Here is a 19,831-nt window from a genome sequence, read left to right as displayed (position 1 = left end):
CTTACTAGCCAAAATCAGTGACCTATCATAATAAAGTCTGTTGAGTCATTCCTTTAGGAAAGTAATACACAAATATCTTTTATAGATGGTAACTTTTTGTGTAAATTATTAATAAAATAAGTTTGTAGTTTTCTGGGTGTTGTAGATTGGAAATTTACTCTCTGCTAAACTATTCTAGCCTGCTTATCACTTAAGAAAACAGTTTTATTGAGGCACACTGGAAATACAATAAACTGCACATTTTAGAAGTGTACAACTTGATAAGTTTGACATTTGTATATACACATGAAACCCACATGTCCATCCTCCACAGTTTTCATGCTTTTCTGTAAGAGTCCCTTTTACCCTATCCCCTCTTTCTTCTGCCCGCTAGGCAACCACTGATCTGTTTTTTGTCATTATAGATTAGATTAGCTTGTATTTTCCAGAGTTTTATATAAATGGAATTGTATGTGTATATATATATATATATATATAGTCTGGGTTCTTTTAGCACAATTATTGGAAATTCATGCTTTGTTTTATGTTTATCAAAAGTCTATTCCTTTTTATTGCTGAGCAGTGCTCCATTGTATGTATGTACCACAATTTGTTTATCCATTCTCCCAGTGGTAGATATTTAGGTTGCTCTAGTATTTGGCTATAACAAAGAAAGCTGCTATGAACATGCATGTACAATTTGCTGTATGAACATATACTTTCTTTTCTCTTGGGCAAATATCTAGGAGTGAAATGGTTGGATCACATCGCAGTGTAAATTTAACTTTTTGAGAAATTATTGGGTGTTTAACAATTTTACTTTCCTACCAGTAGTACATGAGAATTCCAGTTTTTCCATAATCTCCTCTACATGTGGAAAGTGCAGTCTTTTTAGTTGGAGTTATTCTGATCCACCTGCCTTATTTACTTATTTACTTACTATTTATTTATTTATTTATTTATGAGAGAGGATGGCAGAGGGAGAGGGAGAGAGAGTTTCCCAAGCAGGTTCCACACCCAGTGCAGAGCTGGACATGGGGCTTCATCTCAGAACCCTGAGCCAAAATCAAGAGTCAGAGGCTTAAACAACTGAGCCACCCAGGCACTCCTACCTGCCATTTTTAAATGATATTGACATTTAAGCAATCATTTATTTATTTATTTATTTTGGTAGTGTCAGTATTCAAACTGGGGAAATATTAGGCAAAAAATGTCAAAAGGATAAAGTCTTCCTTGGTTACGTTATATAACATTTTTTTTTTATATTTGATAATGTCATGAACATTGTATTTCAGGGTTTTCCAGTTAAAATGACAACTCTTGAGGTAGAGAAAATGTTATTTATGAGTCTTCTTTTTATGGCCTTACTGAAGTTTTATAATTTTCATATTCAGTTCTTGTGTATTTTGTTACTCTATTTTTAGGTATTTTAAGTTTTTGTGAATATGATTTTTAAAAAACATTTCAATATATGTTTTATATATTTTTAAAAGGTTGTTGATTGTTTATAGGAACACTTTCTTATCCAGCCTCTTTGATAAACTCATTTCTTTCAATAGCTTATAAATTTACTTATATTTTCTATGTAGGCAGTCATTTTGTCTGTCAATGAGATTTTTTTCTTCCTTTCTAATTCTATACCTCTTATTTCCTTTTCATATTTTATTACATTGTGGTTAAATGCTTTTTGAAGTGACAGATTATTAAGGTTCTCTCCTTAGTGTTCATTTTGGATCAAAATGGTGCTCTTTGAAGACATGAAGTCTAGTCTCTGATACTTACTATTTATATAACCTTGAGCAAGTAACTTATTTAAACAAGCCTCAGTTTCCTCATCTGAGAATAAGGATAATAAAAATGTTTGCAAATCCAATTTACTGGGATTCTGTGAGGATCAAATTAATTAAAATACATGCAAGCAATTTTTAAACTGTGAATCGACATGCAGGGATTAAATTACTTGCCCATTATGGAGGAGCTATTGTATCTGTTTCTTTGGAGTTGTTTTAAGGGGGCTATGTTATCCCTAAAAGCTTATAAATATATATTGGCTTGTCAAGAACTTATGTCTTTTTATTTAGTGATTAGTTCAGAGCCAACTATAAGAAAATTTAGCAGGAGAAATTAATATAAATAATAAGAAAATCATATCAGTTTGGTGTTTCAGCAAAAAGATGAAAATTTTAGAAAAAGTAAACCACATTAATAAAGGTATTATTTTTTGTGGGAGTGTTTTTGAGAGTAAGACATTGCCTTAGTTTAGAAATTAGATCATATAAACACCTGAAATATGAAGTCTGAACATATATAGTGAACAAAATGATCATCATTGCATTTATATTTTGATAGTCTGTAAGAGGTCTACGTATAGCTAGATGCATATTTTAAAGTAATTTTTTCTTTTCGTAAGAAAAAGATATATACAAGAAATATTTATAGCCACATACTCATAAGACTGGCCATCAAGAAACTGTTCTGATCTTTGAAGTAAGACTTGTATTCTGATCATTGAACATTCACTCTTGTTGATCAAAGGCAAACCAGTTATCAAAAGAAGAAAGAAAAACTAGGTCAAAGGTGAAAAACAAAATGGGGAATAAACTAAAAGAAAGTATCTCTCATTCCTAGCTCATTAGTTAATCATGTGTTTTTTTAAAAAAATATTTTAAATGTTTTATTCATTGTAAGATACCATGTATTATACTAGTTTTCATCAATTTAGACCCAAGAACAGAATTCATGGTGATCTATATTAGTAAACAATGATTAGCAATAATCGCGCCTCGGATAAACCTCATTGGCTACGATACTGCCACTGCACATTTGAAATCTGACAGTCAAATGGAAGGAATATTTCATAATAGTGGAAATGAGGTAATCTTGCAACTCTGAATTTACCCAGAATTTATAAATTATATTTACTGATAGCTATTATATATATTCATGCAACATGGATAAATAATTGAACCCTAACTTTAACATTGTGTATATGTACTCAATGCCATGGTAGAGACTGTCTAGTAATTTGCAAATGGTTCTGACCTTGAGGGCTAGAAATCCTAAATCTTCCCTGAGTTTGAGCTATTCCTGACTTACTCAAAGTGGATGTGTGAAGGGTGCCTGGATGACTCAGTTGGTGGAACATGCAATTCTTGATCTCCCAGTTGTGAGTTCAAGCCCCACGTTGGGTGTAGAGTTAACTTAAAAAAAAAAAAAAAGTGGATATATGAGTGTGTGTTGTGGGAAGGAGGAGAGGAGAAAGGGGATATTGGGAAGGTGTCCTGATGGGGAAGTCATTGATCACAGACCAGGGTGTGGCTCCCACCTGCACTGTCTTGAGTCTGGGATATGGAGAATGCCATGTAGCCATGGCTTGGATATTGACCTTTAATGATTGTAGATTAATGAGGAAATTGGAGCTACTTGCTGAAGGATGTTATTTTAGGAGAATCCTAAACAAAGCGTCATTATAAGCAAACTAGAGAGTATTGTATGTCTTCAGTCTTTTCTATTATTTCCTACAATTCATTGTGACCTAACTTCTCTCAGTCTTTCATCTGCCTCATTTTTATCATTTATTGGCTTTCATCCCCATGTCTCTCACTACTGTGAAGAGTTCTGCACAGGGTTGAGAATTTTCTTTTCCACTCTGCATTCTTATCTCTGTCTTTGTGCTTGACTCATACAAAAATGGACTAAAATTTCCTGAATCACTTCAATTTTATTGAGTTAAATCTTCAGTTCATTTCAGCCATGGATCAACCACCGTCCTTCTTTAGGTCATGCCAACATTTTGAACAACTGAGTATCTTTAACAAGTCCCCTCATCATCATTTCCTTGATTTCATATCTTTCACTCCTTCATTCTTCCAACATCCTTTACTTTCTAAAGGTATTTGTTCCCCTCATTATGACTTTTGATCTTTTCATTTTTTTTAGTTCTCTTAATATGTTTCCTGCTCTATGCCTTAGATTATACCATTCTTTCTGTTCAGAATATTATATATCTATTGAGATATTCTTCATTATCTAAAGATCATTCTGAATGGCACATACCTGAAGTATTCTCTGATTTCTTTAGTTACAATAAAAAGAAAACAAAACAAAAGAAACCTTTACATTTACAAGGTACTTTCTTATACAATATTTTATTTTGCTATCACAATAACCTTGTGAGGTTACATGCTGCTCTTTTATCCATTTTACAGAGAGCTAGGTGGCTGGTCTACAGATGAGGTTTTACTCCTTGTTCAGTGCTCTTTCTGCTAACACAGTCCTGCCAGAACCAATTTTCAGAACTTGTTTAGTGTATTATTTGCATGATTCAATGATACTTAACATACAGTAGTTTATTATGTAGTTATTTTTATACATGTAAGAGCTCCTGCTTCTACTTTTTAAGCTCTAGATAATGTCTTAACTTCCTTTAGAGTCCCAAAGCAACTGCCCCAGTGCCTTAAACATGGAAGATGCTCAATATATATTTGTTGAATAGATGAACAAATTAATTATAGGACACTACAAAAGATAGAGTGTTGGAAGCCAGAGCCAGGATGCAGAGCAACATGCTTTCACAATACTATTTTGTAAGTAAAACAATTGAGGCTTAAAGAGGGCAAAAGGTTTCTTGGGGTCACATCACAAATTAGGAACAGAATTAAAAAGAAAATGCAGAGGCCCTGAGGTTCCACTCTGCTGCTTAGTCACTGAATCTTTCTTCTTTTCAGCTTTCAGTCATGGCTCTCTGTCTAGGTTGAAAAAAAAAAGATTCGTTTATGGAAAATGGTGCATATAGTGTGACGGGGAATGAAAGTCTGGCCCCACAACATTTCCATATGCCCTTAACAAGATCAGCTGTGTTTAGCATCTTTCTTTATCAATTTTGCCCACTTCATGATCTTTCAGGTTAAAATATGGTCCTTACTTCAATAGATTCCCATAAATATGGGATATTATGAAGATTAGTGATGCAAGACACATAATATCCTGCAAGTTCCACAGGAGAAAGGTATTACATAAATACAAAGCATGATTATTTTTTCCACTAGCAACAGGACTAAGCTTACCAACACATAGTTCACAGGCTGCTGAGCCACCAGCAGATGATATACACTTTTTCCTGTACATGGATTAAAGTGGCAAAAATTTCCCTTGGGATATTTGGACCATTTACTACACTTAAGGTATTTTTTTTTTCTGGGGGTGGGGTGGGATGGGTGGTGTGTTAGTGATAGAGCAAAAGCGTTAGAAGTGAGATTAATTTCAGATCAAAACATGTATAGAAGGCCAAACAGGAAAACAAGTATAAAGAAATAAGTACAAAGCTAATATCAACATGTAAAAAATGTGGCCTTATTTGTCCCTTACTTGCATTTCTTGTGATGTTGGATTTATTCTGAAACAGAGTATTATCAAAAACATTGAATTCAGTCATACTTCAATAGAAGAACAATTGTGAGGTCTAATTTTTGGAGAATCTTCTGTATCAATGGAGAAATGATATAATTTAGAGTTGGTTATAAGAAACATTATTTTATTAAAATAGTTTTGCATGAAATCAGTGATATCATTTAGTTGTTGTGATTCACACTTCTCATGTCTGGAAGCAATGTAATTCCATGACTTAAAGATCAGATAATAATATCAAGCCGTAGAAAACGTGATCATTTTTTGTTTCACTTTTTTTTAATGAATATGCAAATATTTTATATGAGCTAACTTCATACCTCATGTACAATGAAAAAGGTATCCTTCCACAATCTGATGACCTGGTTTGATGGCTCCAGGAAGTGAATAACTATAGAATTTATTGCCAGCAAGATTAACTCAACATTGACTAGGAAAAATGAAACTCATTATCCGACAAAGACACGCTCCTGAAATTAGGGTAGTGAATACTAAATATCTTTATATATCTAGTTCGTATGTTCAGTGATCTGGACATATAGTTGCAGCTAACTAATTCTGGCATGCTCATGGAAAAGCTAAGCATTTCAGAATCATCCAACCCTTGGAAGTGGTACTAAGGTTTTTCTCTGTGGACAATAGGAAGAGTCTGATTCATATAATTCCCGGGTTGATATTAGACAATTCTAAGGTGTGAATTGGTGGGATCTCACTTGAATACTTGTCTAATTACTGAAGGTGAATGCCAGTTGTTCTCTGAGAAAAGATCTGGCTTTCCTTCTCTTCCATGAGTTGGTAGGTGGGCCTTCCATGGAAAAGCATCTTGGATAAACTTTTCAGGCCTCATAAAAATTGTAGCAGTTTTGCCTGCTCATCTAGAATCTAAGGTCTCCTTATTTTTCTGGAGCAAGTTATGCCTTTTCTAAGACATGTGTCAGATTTTTATTCCCGACCTGTGTATTTCCGCTAAAGAATCTGACGCTCAGGGATGTAAAATAAGTTGTCAAATATATTTCAAATTCAAATTGAAACAGATTGTCAAATCTGGATCTCCTTGATTCCAAAGCCTGTGATCTCTCCCAGGTGCTACCCTTCATCTAAAGTTGAATGTGAGAAGTGATTTTTTTGAGAGACATTAGTCCAAGGGTTTGTCCTCCATCAACTTCTGTGGATACTCAGGTATTATTACTGGATCTAGTTTGAAGAAAGAATGACAATAAGATCCACTTGCATTAACTTAGACTGGGTGGAATTACTCTTTCTGCCTCTAGCTTTTATTGGAAGAGATCCCAAGAAGCAGCAACATTCGGTCTATTTCTTTCTCAGGGGTTTCAGATTAAATCCCACAGGAGAACGTCTTTTAGAATTTAGAGACTAGGTGTTAGAATTTTCTTCTGTGAGGAATTTATATGCTTTCTACTGTCAGTTAATATGAACTATACACCTTTACAAGTTTCTTTTCTGCATTAGCTATCACAAAGCTCAGAGTTAAATTGGATATTTTGACATGAACCATATGATGTTTTTAGTTAGAATATTTATTTTTTTTCTCCTCTCCTTGGTCCTTGTTTTCTAATTTATTGAGTGTATTTTGCATGTTATTAATTTCAGCCATCTCAATTCCTGTCAATAAATAAGAGTAAAGACCTGTATAAAGAGAACAGAATTTAATCCTTCTACCTTTTATCTTCTTATGCTCTCTTCAAGAGACATTATATGCTGTACAATGAGAGAAGAGGATCTGAAGTCTAGGTAAAGATACTAGGGAGAATGACCATGTCGAAGAAGAATCTAATTAAACTCATCCAGTGCTTTTTGAGTACAGACTATGTGTCAGGCACCATGGGGTATTACAAGCATTAATATAAATGTAAACATAGCCTCTGACTTTTACAGCTCACAGACTAGAAAACAATAAATAATGGCACAGTATATAATTAATTTTATAAAAAGATAAAAAAGCCCAAATTAAATGAAAAATCTCCAGAATGTTTTATACCACAGTGACATTTTAAACATGAAAACATGCAAGAAAGTAACTTAAAGCTTTTATTCTTGAAACTATACAGGAATCTATTCTAATGTATGATTAATCTTGTGTTCCATTGACAACATACTAAGCACAGGCAGTTGCATTTGTATTGCAGCCTGTGGATTGTGTATCATTTCTGGCATACCAACCTACCCTCTTCTTCTGTATTCAAGAACGCAGATAGGAATGGAATTGGGGATGACATTATTTTAGGAATAATCTTGAATCTGGTCTCATTTATAAGCCAAGACAATCATTTGCAAACCACAACCTAATGGTATAACTACAACATGTCAAGAAAATTGCTATGCCACATTAAAATGGGGTCAAAATTAAAAGGTTTTAATTTTCACCTAGTTTCTAATTCTTAGTACTTTATTGATATGAAAAATACTTGATCACTATCTCTCTTAAGGTGTCTTTAGGCTTCTCTAACCACTCCTCATGTCTTATTTTTATTGCTAAAAAACTCAGTTCCCAGCTATTAACTCCTAGTGTTAGTAACAAACGGAAGACAAGACTCTACTAACATCTATGGACTTATGAGCTTTCGTTCTAAATTAGACACATTGATTGCCTATACAATCAATTCATTAGAAACCAGGTCTTGTTTCACTTGATTTTTATTAACAGTAAGGAAATTAGGACTGTTAACTGTGAAATGTATTACTTTTTGAATTTGACAAAACCTTTAATCCTCTTGTGACCCTCAGGATTTTTGATATCTCTGAAATTTCTTAGTTATAGAATAACTAATACATGATTTTAGCCTAACATATAAAATTTTCTAATTATCCATATCTGGCTAGGGTAACAGGTATATGATTTTGTTTAGGCTTTTGGAAAATTTTTGCCATCATGATACAACATAAGATTGATCTACTGTTCTTAGGATAGATTAGGTTATGCTACAGTAACAAACAACCTCTAAATCTCAACTGTTTAAAACGAAATATTTTTATCTCTACATACCAGTGCCCGTTGCTGGGATTGAGGTGTGCTCAGAATCACTCAGGGGCCTAGGCTGATGGAGTCTCTATTATCTTTTTTTTTTTTTTTTTAAAGATTTTATTTATTTGACAGAGAGAGAGATAGCAAGAGCAGGAACACAAGCAGGGGGAGTGGGAGAGGGAGAAGCAGGCTTCCCGCCGAGCAGGGAGCCTGATGTGGGACTCGATCCCGGGACCCCGTGATCATGACCTGAGCCGAAGGCAGACGCTTAACGACTGAGCCACCCAGGCGCCCTGGAGTCTCTATTATCTTATATCTCCATTTCAACACGAGCCTTCAAGGTTTGCCATTGTAATCATGGAGAATCATCACCTGCTTTTAAATGGTTCCATCTAGAAGTGACCTATCACTTCCACTCACATTTCATTTGCTGAATCAAGCCACATGGTTATGACAAATTTAAAGGGGCAAGGAAGCTTATTTCTCCTGCAAGACCAGGAAAGGGAGGAGCATTAGTAAGATATATCACACTTACGGAATTTGACTGTGGCATCAGTGTGTGGATATTAAAAAGACAAAGCAGGAAAGAATGTCCAATGGAAAAAAGACAGTCTCTTCAACAAATGGTGTTGGGAAAATTGGACAGCCACATGCAGAAGAATGAAACTGGACCATTTCTTTATACCACACCCAAAAATAGACTCCAAATGGTTGAAAGACCTAAATGTGAGACAGGAGTCCATCAAAATCCTAGAGGAGAACACAGGCAGCAATGTCTTTGACCTCAGCCTCAGCAACTTCTTCCTAGAAACATCGCTAAAGGCAAGGGAAGCAAGGGCAAAAATGAACTATTGGGACTTCATCAAGATAAAAAGCTTTTGCACAGCAAAAGAAATAGTCAACAAAACCAAAAGACAACCGACAGAATGGGAGAAGATATTTGCAAATGACATATCAGATAAAGGGCTAGTATCCAAAATCTATAAAGAACTTATCAAACTCAACACCCAAAGAACAAATAATCCAATCAAGAAATGGGCAGAAGACATGAACAAACATTTTTCCAAAGAAGACATCCAAATGGCCAACAGACACATGAAAAAGTGCTCAACATCGCTCGGCATCAGGGAAATCCAAATCAAAACCTCAATGAGATACCACCTCACGCCAGTCAGAATGGCTAAAATTAACAAGTCAGGAAACGACAGATGTTGGCAGGGATACAGAGAAAGGGGAACCCTCCTGCACTGTTGGTGGGAATGCAAGCTGGTGCAGCCACTCTGGGAAACAGTGTGGAGGTTCCTCAAGAAGTTGAAAATAGAGCTACCATACGACCCAGCAATTGCACTACTGGGTATTTACCCCAAAGATACAAATGTAGGGATCCGAAGGGGTACATGCACTCCAATGTTTATAGCAGCAATGTCCACAATAGCCAAACTATGGAAAGAGCCAAGATGTCCATTGACAGATCAATGGGTAAAAAAGATGTGGTATATATATACAATGGAATATTATGCAGCCATCAAAAGGAATGAAATCTTGCCATTTGCAACGACGTGGATGGAACTGGAGGGTATTATGCTGAGCGAAATAAGTCAATCAGAGAAAGACATGTATCATATGACCTCACTGATATGAGGAATTCTTAATCTCAGGAAACAAATTGAGGGTTGCTGGAGTGGGGGGTGGGGTGGGAGGGATGGGGCAGCTGGGTGATAGACATTGGTGAGGGTATGTGCTATGGCGAGCGCTGTGAATTGTGTAAGACTGTTGAATCACAGACCTGTACCTCTGAAACAAATAATACATTATATGTTAAAAAAAAAGAAGAAGAAGATAGCAGGAAGGGAAGAATGAAGGGGGGGAAATCGAAGGGGGAGACAAACCATGAGAGACTATGGACTCTGAGAAACAAACTGAGGGTTCTAGAGGGGAGAGGGGTGGGGGGATGGGTTAGCCTGGTGATGGGTATTAAAGAGGGCACGTACTGCATGGAGCACTGGGTGTTATATGCAAACAATGAATCATGGAATGCTACATCAAAAACGAATGATGTAATGTATGGTGATTAACATAACATAATAAAAAAAAGAAATAGAAAGCTATGTTGAAATAATTTATGTGTATTTTAAAGTACTCTTAGAAATCTATCTATATCATATCACAGAAAAAAGAAAAAGTATGATACTATCACAACCTACTACTACCTGTTGGACGTTTGTGTGTCTTCCTTGGGAAAAAGTCCATTTGGTTTCTTTGCCCTTTTTAAAATTAGATTTTCTATTTATTTTTTGCTAGTGAGTTTTTGAAGATCCATCAGATATATGGTTTGTAAATATTTTCTCTCATTCCATAGCTTGCCTTTTCATTCTGTCGATTGTTTCCTTTGTTGGGCAGAAAATTTTTAGTTTGATAAAGTTTCACTTGCTTATTTTTCTTTTGTTGTCTATGCTTTTGGTGTCATATCCCAAAATAAGCTTTGCCAAGAAAATGTCAAGGAGCTTTTTCCTTATGTTCTCTTGTAGGAGTTTTATGGTTTCAGGTCTCACATTTAAGTCTTTAATACATTTTTATTTGATTATTTGATTATTATATATGGTACAATTTAAAGGTCCAATTTTACTCTCTTACATGTGGATATTCAGTTTTCCCGACACCATTTTTTGAACAGACTGTCCTTTCCATATTGTATACTCTTGGAACCCTGTGATAGATTAATTTACAGTGCATGTGTGGGTTTATTTCTGGACTCTCAATTCTATTCCATTTATATATGTGTCTGTTTTTATGTCATTACCACACTGTTTCAATACTATAGCCCTGTAATCTAGTTTGAAATCAGGAAGTATGATGCCTCCAGCTTTGTTCTTCTTTCTTAAGATTGCTTTGGCTAGTCAGCATCTTTTGTGGTTCCCTATGAATTTTAAGATTTTTTTTTATTTTTATAAAAAATGCCATTGGAGTTTTGATAGGAATTGCATTGAATTTGTAGATAGCTTTGAGTTAGTATGGACATTTTCACAATATTAATTCTTTCCATCTAAGAACATGAGATAGCTTTCCATTTGTTTCCTTCTCATTTTCTTTCATGTCCTACAATTTTCAGTGTACAGATCGTTCATTTCCTTGGTTAAATTTATTCCTAAATATTTTATTCTTTTTAATGCTATTGTAAATGAATTATTTCTTAATTTCCTTTTTGAATAATTCATTATTAATGTATAGAAAAACAACTGATTTTTGTATGCTGATTTTGTGTCCTGCAATTTTACTGAATTTGTTTGTTAGTTCTGGTGGAGTATTTAGGGCTTCTTATATGTTAAGATATATTATTGGTAAACAGAGACAGATTTACTTCTTCCTTTCCTATTTGGATGCCTTATTTCTTTTTCTTGTCTAATTGCTCTGGCTAGAACTTGCAGTATTGTGTTGACTAAAAGGGATGAGAATTCTATACCTAATTTGTTGAGAGTTTTTATCATGAAAAAATGTTGAATTTTGTCAAATGTTTTTGCATTGATTGGGATGATCATATGATTTTATTCTTCATTCTGTTAATATGATGTATCACATTTATTGATTTGCATATGTTGAACCATCTTTGCATCCCAGGGATAAATCCCATTTGATCTTGGTGAATGATCTCTTTTTATGCACTACTGAATTTAGTTTTTTGTATTTTGTTTAGCATTTTTACATCTAGGTTAGTCAGAGATATTGACCTGTAATTTTTGTTGTTGTGTGTCCTTACCTGGCTTTGGTGTGGGTGTAATGTTGGTCTTGTTAAATGAGTTTAAAAGTATTCTCTCCTCTTCAAGTTTTTGGAAGCGTTTAGGAAAGATTGGTATTAATTTTCCTTTAAATGTTTGATACAATTCACCTGGGGGGGTGCATGGGTGGCTCAGTCAGTTAAGTGTCTGCCTTCAGCTCAGGTCATGACCTCAGAATCCTGGGATCGAGCCCTGTGTTGAGCTCACTGCTCTATGGGGAGTCTGCGTCTCTGTCTGCCTCCCTTCCCCCCGCTTGTGCTCTCTCTCAAATAAATAAATAAAATCTTAAAAAAAAAAAAAAGAATTCGCCTGGGAAGCCATCTGGTCCTGGGCTTTTTCTGTTGTTGTTATTGGGAGGTTTTTGTCATTGTTTAGCATTGCTGGCCATTGTGAATGCTGAAAGTTATAAAAGCATCAACAGCTATAGCTCCTAAATCTGCAAAATAGGAATAATTATTTCCACTTCAAAGGTTTTTTTGTGAGATATATATTAGATCTTATATACAAAGAATCTAACAATGCTTGGTACAAATGTTTGTTTCTTTGTCCTTGAATGATTTAATAAATGAAGTCTACTTTTTATTCTTCATTCTCATTATTACTCTCACAACTTGGACTATATAATTTTCTGAATTATGCCAAGATTTGGTCTACCATTTCAGAATACTCCCCAATCCCAGTCTGGCTCTAGCCCAGTAGTACTTAATTGGGGTCAAATTTCCCTCCAAGTAATGTTTGGCAATGCCTGGGGACATTTTTAATTGTCACAACTAGGAAGTGGAGGGATTCCTACTGGCGTTGAGTAGGTAGAGGTCAGGGATGCTGCCACACATTATATAATGCACAAGGCAGCCCCAAGCAACAAAGAATTTTCTGATCCCAAGTGCCAACACTGCCCTGTAGAGAAACCCTGCTTAGCCTAATTACCTGGTTTTAGCTCTGACTTCTCTGATATGTTGGCAGGTCGTTTTGAACTGTCCCTCCACTCTACTTCTTTATTCTCCTCTGATAGTTCTTAGAGTTTTCTCTCCTTCTGTAGCTTGAAGAGAGAAACCAAGTCTTATTTGTCTTAGTATTTCCCAGAGCAGATTCAGGTCTTAAACTTAAGAAGATCTGAGTTGGTATTTACTTAATACATGATTCTGGGCGTTATTAGTATATGAAAATAAAATTGTTTTAATAGTTTTTTTTTTTTAATTTGAGAGATAGAGCATGCACGTGTGAGTGGGGGTGGGGGTGGGGCAGAGGGAAAGGAGAGAGAGAGAGAGAATCTTAAGCAGGCTCCACACCCAAACACAGAGCCCAATGTGGGACTCAATTTCACAACCCTGAGACCATAACCTGAGCTAAAATCAAGAGTTGGAGGCTTAACCAACTGAGCCACCCAGGCACCCTGAAAATAAAATTGTTTTATAAATAATTGTATTTTTTCAGGATATTTAGCTTTGAGCTTTTGAGGCTTGGAGGATTGCTGTAATAGTAAAAATGAGGGTGCATGCCCATACATGTCTTTCTTCAGACAGGAAAAATAGTTTTTTTTAAAAGTGAATTTGACACACAGGAGAGAAATAAAGTGTGATTAAATAATCAAAGAAAAAGAATGCGTTTCCTTTGCATAAACATAGATAAAAATAAATACAATGTTTATCTGTGCCTTTATTAAGTAATGACTTTAGGCATTTTTTGTAAAGTTAATATATAATATACTAACTTTTATTAATATATAATTATGTTGTCCTGTGAATTTTATATTTCATGAGCTATTCTGTTACTTTTGCTTTTTGTTAAGCTATTCTGTGCCTACTCTGTATTTTAGTAATAATAGGATCATAGGATTTTAGCTTGTAAACATATATAGCATTTTTTTTTTTCCAACTAGGAGTCAATATTTTTACCAGCTTCTCTTTATAGTTCTAACTTGTCTTATTTTTTTGCTCCAGGGACATTCCCTTCTCATTCAAATGGGAGATAAGAAACTTTCAATGTGATATTCTACAATTAGAAAATTGAGAATGGAAAATCTTATGAAAGCAATTTCTGTGTGATGATTTGTATGGAAACCAGATTTGAGATGGTTGAGAAGTGAGGGGGAAATGAGGTAATGGGGACAATAATAGACAATTCTTTTGATAAATTTGACCATCTAAGGGGAAGAGAGAGCCTGGGAATAGCTAAGGGGCAGAGAGGTGGAAGGAGAATTTATTTCTTCAATGGAGAGAATTTGCTATGTTTCAATCTACCAGTGTCTATATATTTTTGAGTCATTTCACTTCCATTATGCCATCTGGAAACTTTCAGTTTAAAGTTTTTACACATTCTTCAACATTCCATTAAAATTTTAATGCAAATTATATGAACCACTCACACTCAGTGATTAAAATTGTTGCAGATACAGCACAAATATATCTTAACTGATTCTAATAAATAACAGCACTGATTATTATTGTTCCGTAACTTTTGGTTCATGTGTTAAGTTTGATTTTCCCAACTTATAAGCTTTTATAGGCATGTTTCCTCTTTATATTTGGTAGTATATTTAGTAGTGTTCACTGAAAAAATATTGTTGAAGACATAGTCTCTTACACGGTATTAGGAGTCTTCTTTTTTTTTTTTTTTAAAGATTTTATTTATTTGAGACAGAGAGAGAGAGAGCATGAGTGATGGGGAGGGGTAGAGAGATAGGGAGAAGCAGACTCCCTGCTGAGCAAGGAGCCCGACCTGGGGCTCAATCCCAGAACCCTGAGATCATGACCTGAGCCGAAGGCAGCTGCTTAACCGACTGAGCCACCCAGGTGCCCCTTATGGAGTCTTCTTAATAAAGCCATGCCAAACAAATTTTTGTCAGATGTCAGTTCCACAGAAAGTTTTATTAAGCTGCCTATAAATTTTGCATCTGATTATATTTTCTTCTTGGCTCTGGCTGCTTGAAAGGTCAGCCTCTGATCCAAGTATAGGTCCACTTATAGGATTAACATTAGAGCTTATTGTATGAATTCCATTAATACTGTTTCTTATTACTGGCCTCCTCTTTGTTTTCTACCTTATTTCACTTCACACCCATTTCTACATTAATTTTGTTCCTTATTTTATTGTATGTTTTCCAAATAATTTGAAATCTACAAAACTTGGCATTATTTGGAGTACAATAATAAATTATAAAGTGAAATTATAATATTAAGGATAAGTTTTTTTGCATGCCTATAGGTCTTTAGGTCTTAATGACTTATATGCAGTGGCCATGCAATAAACATTTATTTCTGTTGATGATGTTAATGATAACTCTATAAAGTGAGAAAAATTCTACTGATCAGTAGGATTGAATACATGAAAGACAAACCAAACAAATAAACGAATGAATTAACAACAAAACACACCTCAATCTGGATTCGTTTTTTAGTTTTCTAAAACAAATGAAAATTTTTAGTTCTAGTCATTGTCTTCTTACAGGGGGGTAGGTGTTACACATGCTACCAAGATAAATTTCTTTCAGTGACACCTTTCTCCTAAATTACATAAAATGTTTTGGATTAGGGGGCTCCTGGGTGAATCAGCTGGTTAAGCGTCTGCCTTTGGCTTAGGTCATGATCTCAGGGTCCTGGCATCCAGCCCCAGGTCAGGCTCTGTGCTCAGTGGGGAGTCTGCTTCTCCCTTTCCCTTTGCCCCTCCCCCTACTCGTGCATGCTCTCTCTCTCTCAAGTAAATAAATAAAATCTTTAAAAAAAAGCTTTAGATCAGGAGATATATCTGGATTTTTTACCTTTGTTGCTATTGTTTAGGGCCTTGCTAATGGAAGGTTGTCTCACAGATTATTATTATGTTTTGGCATAATCTGATAACTGGTTAGAAATGAATGTTCTTGGGTCCCATCACCCATTTACTAAATCAATTTTCAGTTTAACAAGATTTGCAGGTGACTTGTATACACATTAAAATTTGAGAACCATTTATTCAGACGACTCTTAGGAGGCTTATGCTGACAGGCTTTAGGAGTAGGATAATTTTAGAAATACAGAATGGTGACTCTAATTGATATTTAAATCTACTGGTACTCTAGTTTTATTTCTCCAGAATTTTCTAAAAAATACAGGCCAAAGTTGCAAATTGTGCTTTTAAAAAAATTTAATTTTGCTAAATCCAAAGTTGCCTTGTAATTAGCTTTAGACAGGTAGCAACGAAAAATCTATATAAATACACATGCAATCTGCCTCTATATCTGTAGGCAAAAAGACTCTTGAGTAGGTATACAATTAATGTAATATATGTAGAGAATAGTTTCAGTGGCTAATTTGCATTTGTTCTCTCCACCAATACATTTTAGATACACGTTTGTTGGAAAAGGACAGAGAGCTCTAGCTGATAACTTCATGGAATTAGTTTGATTAAAAAGGTTCTCTGTTATGACATTTATTTAGATCTGTCAATTTATCTACAGTTAATCCATGAACAACGTGGGGGTTAAGGGTGCTGACCCCCATGCAGTCGAAAATCTGCATGTAACTTTTGACTCCCCAGAAACTTAACTATTAATAGCCTACTGTTAACTGGAAACCTTACCAATTACATAAACAATCAATTAACACATATTTTGTATGTTACATATATTATACACTTATAATAAAGTAAGTGTTAAGTAAGAAATGCTATTAAGACAATCATAAGGAAGAGAAAATACATTTATGGTACTGTACTGTATTTTATCGATACTGCAACACTTTGCACGATGATGACAGTTTACAGATGATGACACTTTATGTCATCTGTTTACAAGATGAATCATGTCAGTATCTACATCAATTTTGTCTTACATGGTACAAAACACTGTAGATATTATATGTATTATTAACACTAGGCCTCAAAAATGAAAAGATAATGTGAAAAAGAAATTCATAATTATTTACAGGTATAATGAATGATATGCACTGATAATGAAGAAGCAGCAATATGATTGCTTTATGGTAGCTTAGTCTATACAGTAATGAATGGATCATTCATGTAAGATTTTTATGGCATACAGTGTTACACTCATACTCATAATACAGCATTGGAAACATCACATTCAACATTTCTAGTCTATGGGGTTTGTCTGTGATTTTTTTTCAAATTGGCAGAAATCTACAAAACTTTTACAATATATTTGTTGAAAAAAATCCACTTATAAGTGGACCTGTATGGTTCAAACCTGTATGTTTAAGGGTCAACTGTACCTATCTATGTATCCATTTTTGTATCTGTCACCAAAAAAGTTCTGTTATGATATCTTTGTCTATGCCAGTGTTATTTATATCTACATCTAAATATTTCATATCAAAAGAGTGAATTTGTGGCTTTTTAGTCAATTCATAGATCATAGAACATTAAAATTGGAAGAAAGTGTAAGACACACATCAATCCAGTCCCTTGTTTCCATTGTAGATCTGAATCTGTTATTCCAAAACTTTCAGATTATAAAATCCATCTGAACAACTGTGTTCTGGAATCTGTATTTTAATAAGCTTCTAAGGTAATTCTTATGAGTCAGGTATGTTTGGGAAACATTGAAATCAGTGAGTTAATGGGTGTATAAATTATTCTCCTTTTAGAAAAAAAAGCTCACATAATATTGAAATTAATATTCTGTTCTTTCTAATCATGTTTTTAATATGAATTTAGGGTTAAGTCTAAATTTAGTATTTGGAAACTCTATATTCAGCATTTTATACTTCAGAAGAATCAAAGCTTCTCTGAAAAGTTATAGAAATCAATCTTTTGTAGCTCACTTTCAGAGTTCTTTAATATATAAATTAAAAGATACAATCCATGTCATTTGTGAAAGTGGATATTTCTATGATTATGAAAATTGAAATTAAGAAAGGATATATTCTTAACACAAGCATTGGTGTGGAACATACCATTAGCTTGTTTACCATTTGCCTTGATTTTGACATCTGTATGCTCAGAGTTGGGGGGCTGCAGGGCTCCAATATTTGATCATTGTCTACAAATCTTGCAGGGAGACTTCAACTCAGCTGCTGAAAAATAAATGCAAAACAAGGAAGAGATTACAGTTGAGTTGGCTACTTAAAAAAAAAAGATATAGTAATTATCTCTGTCTGTAACTTAGGGGTGCACAAAATGTTTACAATAACTTGCTTGGCAAACTGGGTTTTCTCATATTCCTCATGGTTTAGGTGTCAAAACCATATGCTACCTATAATAATGGACTTTTCGAGGGCACAAAGCTATTCATATTCATGTCATAGGATATGTTTACATGGGAGCAAAATGCTCTAACATCAGAATAAATCAGTAACATCTTAGAGTTCAAATTTCCATATGCTTCCTTGGCATAATAAAGAAGAAAAATTCCGATGTTGTGTAATACACTTTAATTAAAAACAGAACTTTTCTACAAATCATGGAAGTTCTCAAATAGTGCAGACAAATGTATCATTTTGTCATATCATAAACATTTATCATCATTAAGTAGAAATAAGGATAGAAGCTATCACACAGATATTGTGTGCTTTTTTTTGATCTCTGAACATACCCATTTATTTTAATCAATTAAAATCGGATTTGACTTGGATAAGGTTTTAGGAATTGTCCCATGTCAGACTGCATCAGGATAAATTGAACGATGTTGTCTAGGTGATGCAGAGGTATCTGAAGCATTTAATTACTTTAAAAATTATGAATGGAGGTTTAGTCCTTAGAAAAACATCTGATCATGTTTTTATGTTTGCAAAGTTATGCTCTTTAGGTTTCCTTTTATCAGAAATATTATAGTTTGTATCAATAGTTGATGATATCACTATTAAAAAGTCATTCCACAGTTATTTTGATACTTTTCAATGAAAAAAGGTCAGCAGCAGTGCATATAACTGAGAACTTTCAAAATAAGATCCTGACTATGATAGGGAAATATGAGTCCATCTATGCTTGTAAAGCAGAATTGCATTTTATGTGATGAATGACTTAATGTACATGTTGATTCTTTTTGGAAAAAAGTTATTTGAATTATTGAGAGATAGCCAGAATAACCAGGTTGCTTATAATTATTTTTGCAAAATATTCTCTTGTACAAATGTGGAAGAAATAATAAAATCAGCGCATTTTTTAAAAATGGAAGTTTCAGGGGCTCCTGGGTGGCTCAGTCAGTTAAGCGGCCGCCTTCGGCTCAGGTCATGATCCCAGGGTCCTGGGATCGAGTCCCGCATCGGGCTCCCTGCTCGGTGGGGAGTCTGCCTCTTTTTCTTCCTCTGCCTGCTGCTCTGCCTACTTGTGCTCTTTCTCTCTCTGTCAAATAAATAAATAAAATCTTAAAAAAAAAAAAATAGAAGTTTCAGCCTTAAGTTACTAAAGGGACTATGAAAGAAGTGACCATCGGAATACTTCCTATTTACAAATAAAGCATGATTAAATTATATCATCTGAACCTAGGATTTAGTATTTGTCATCAAACAACTTCCTAGTTTAGGTTAAAATACTCTTGGATTTTCCCTCACTCTGAGAAAGTAAGTAATAGAACTATAAATTTCATGTAAAAATGATAAGAAGAGTCTCTATATAGATACTTATTTTTAATAGTAATTGCAAATAAAGTAATAAAAATGAATATTTCAGATCTTCCCTCCAATAATACTATATATATTTCAAACATAAAAGGCAGGATTTTGTTTTAGACTTCCAAAGGGTAAACTAAGGAAAAGTG

At 34.4% G+C, this 19,831-nt stretch overlaps 2 pseudogenes; both read right to left on the bottom strand.

The window, feature by feature from the left end:
- LOC116635220 overlaps positions 1 to 19,831 on the bottom strand; it is a 70,418-nt pseudogene that overhangs the window by 30,468 nt on the left and 20,119 nt on the right.
- Positions 2,675 to 2,806, bottom strand: LOC116635348 (annotated as a pseudogene).

Source organism: Phoca vitulina, unplaced genomic scaffold (assembly GCF_004348235.1).
Source record: "Phoca vitulina isolate PV1807 unplaced genomic scaffold, GSC_HSeal_1.0 scaffold10, whole genome shotgun sequence".
Classification (NCBI taxonomy): Eukaryota; Metazoa; Chordata; class Mammalia; order Carnivora; family Phocidae; genus Phoca; species Phoca vitulina.
The sequence above is the reverse complement of the archived record's forward strand: the minus strand, read 5'-3'. Positions and strand labels throughout refer to the sequence as shown.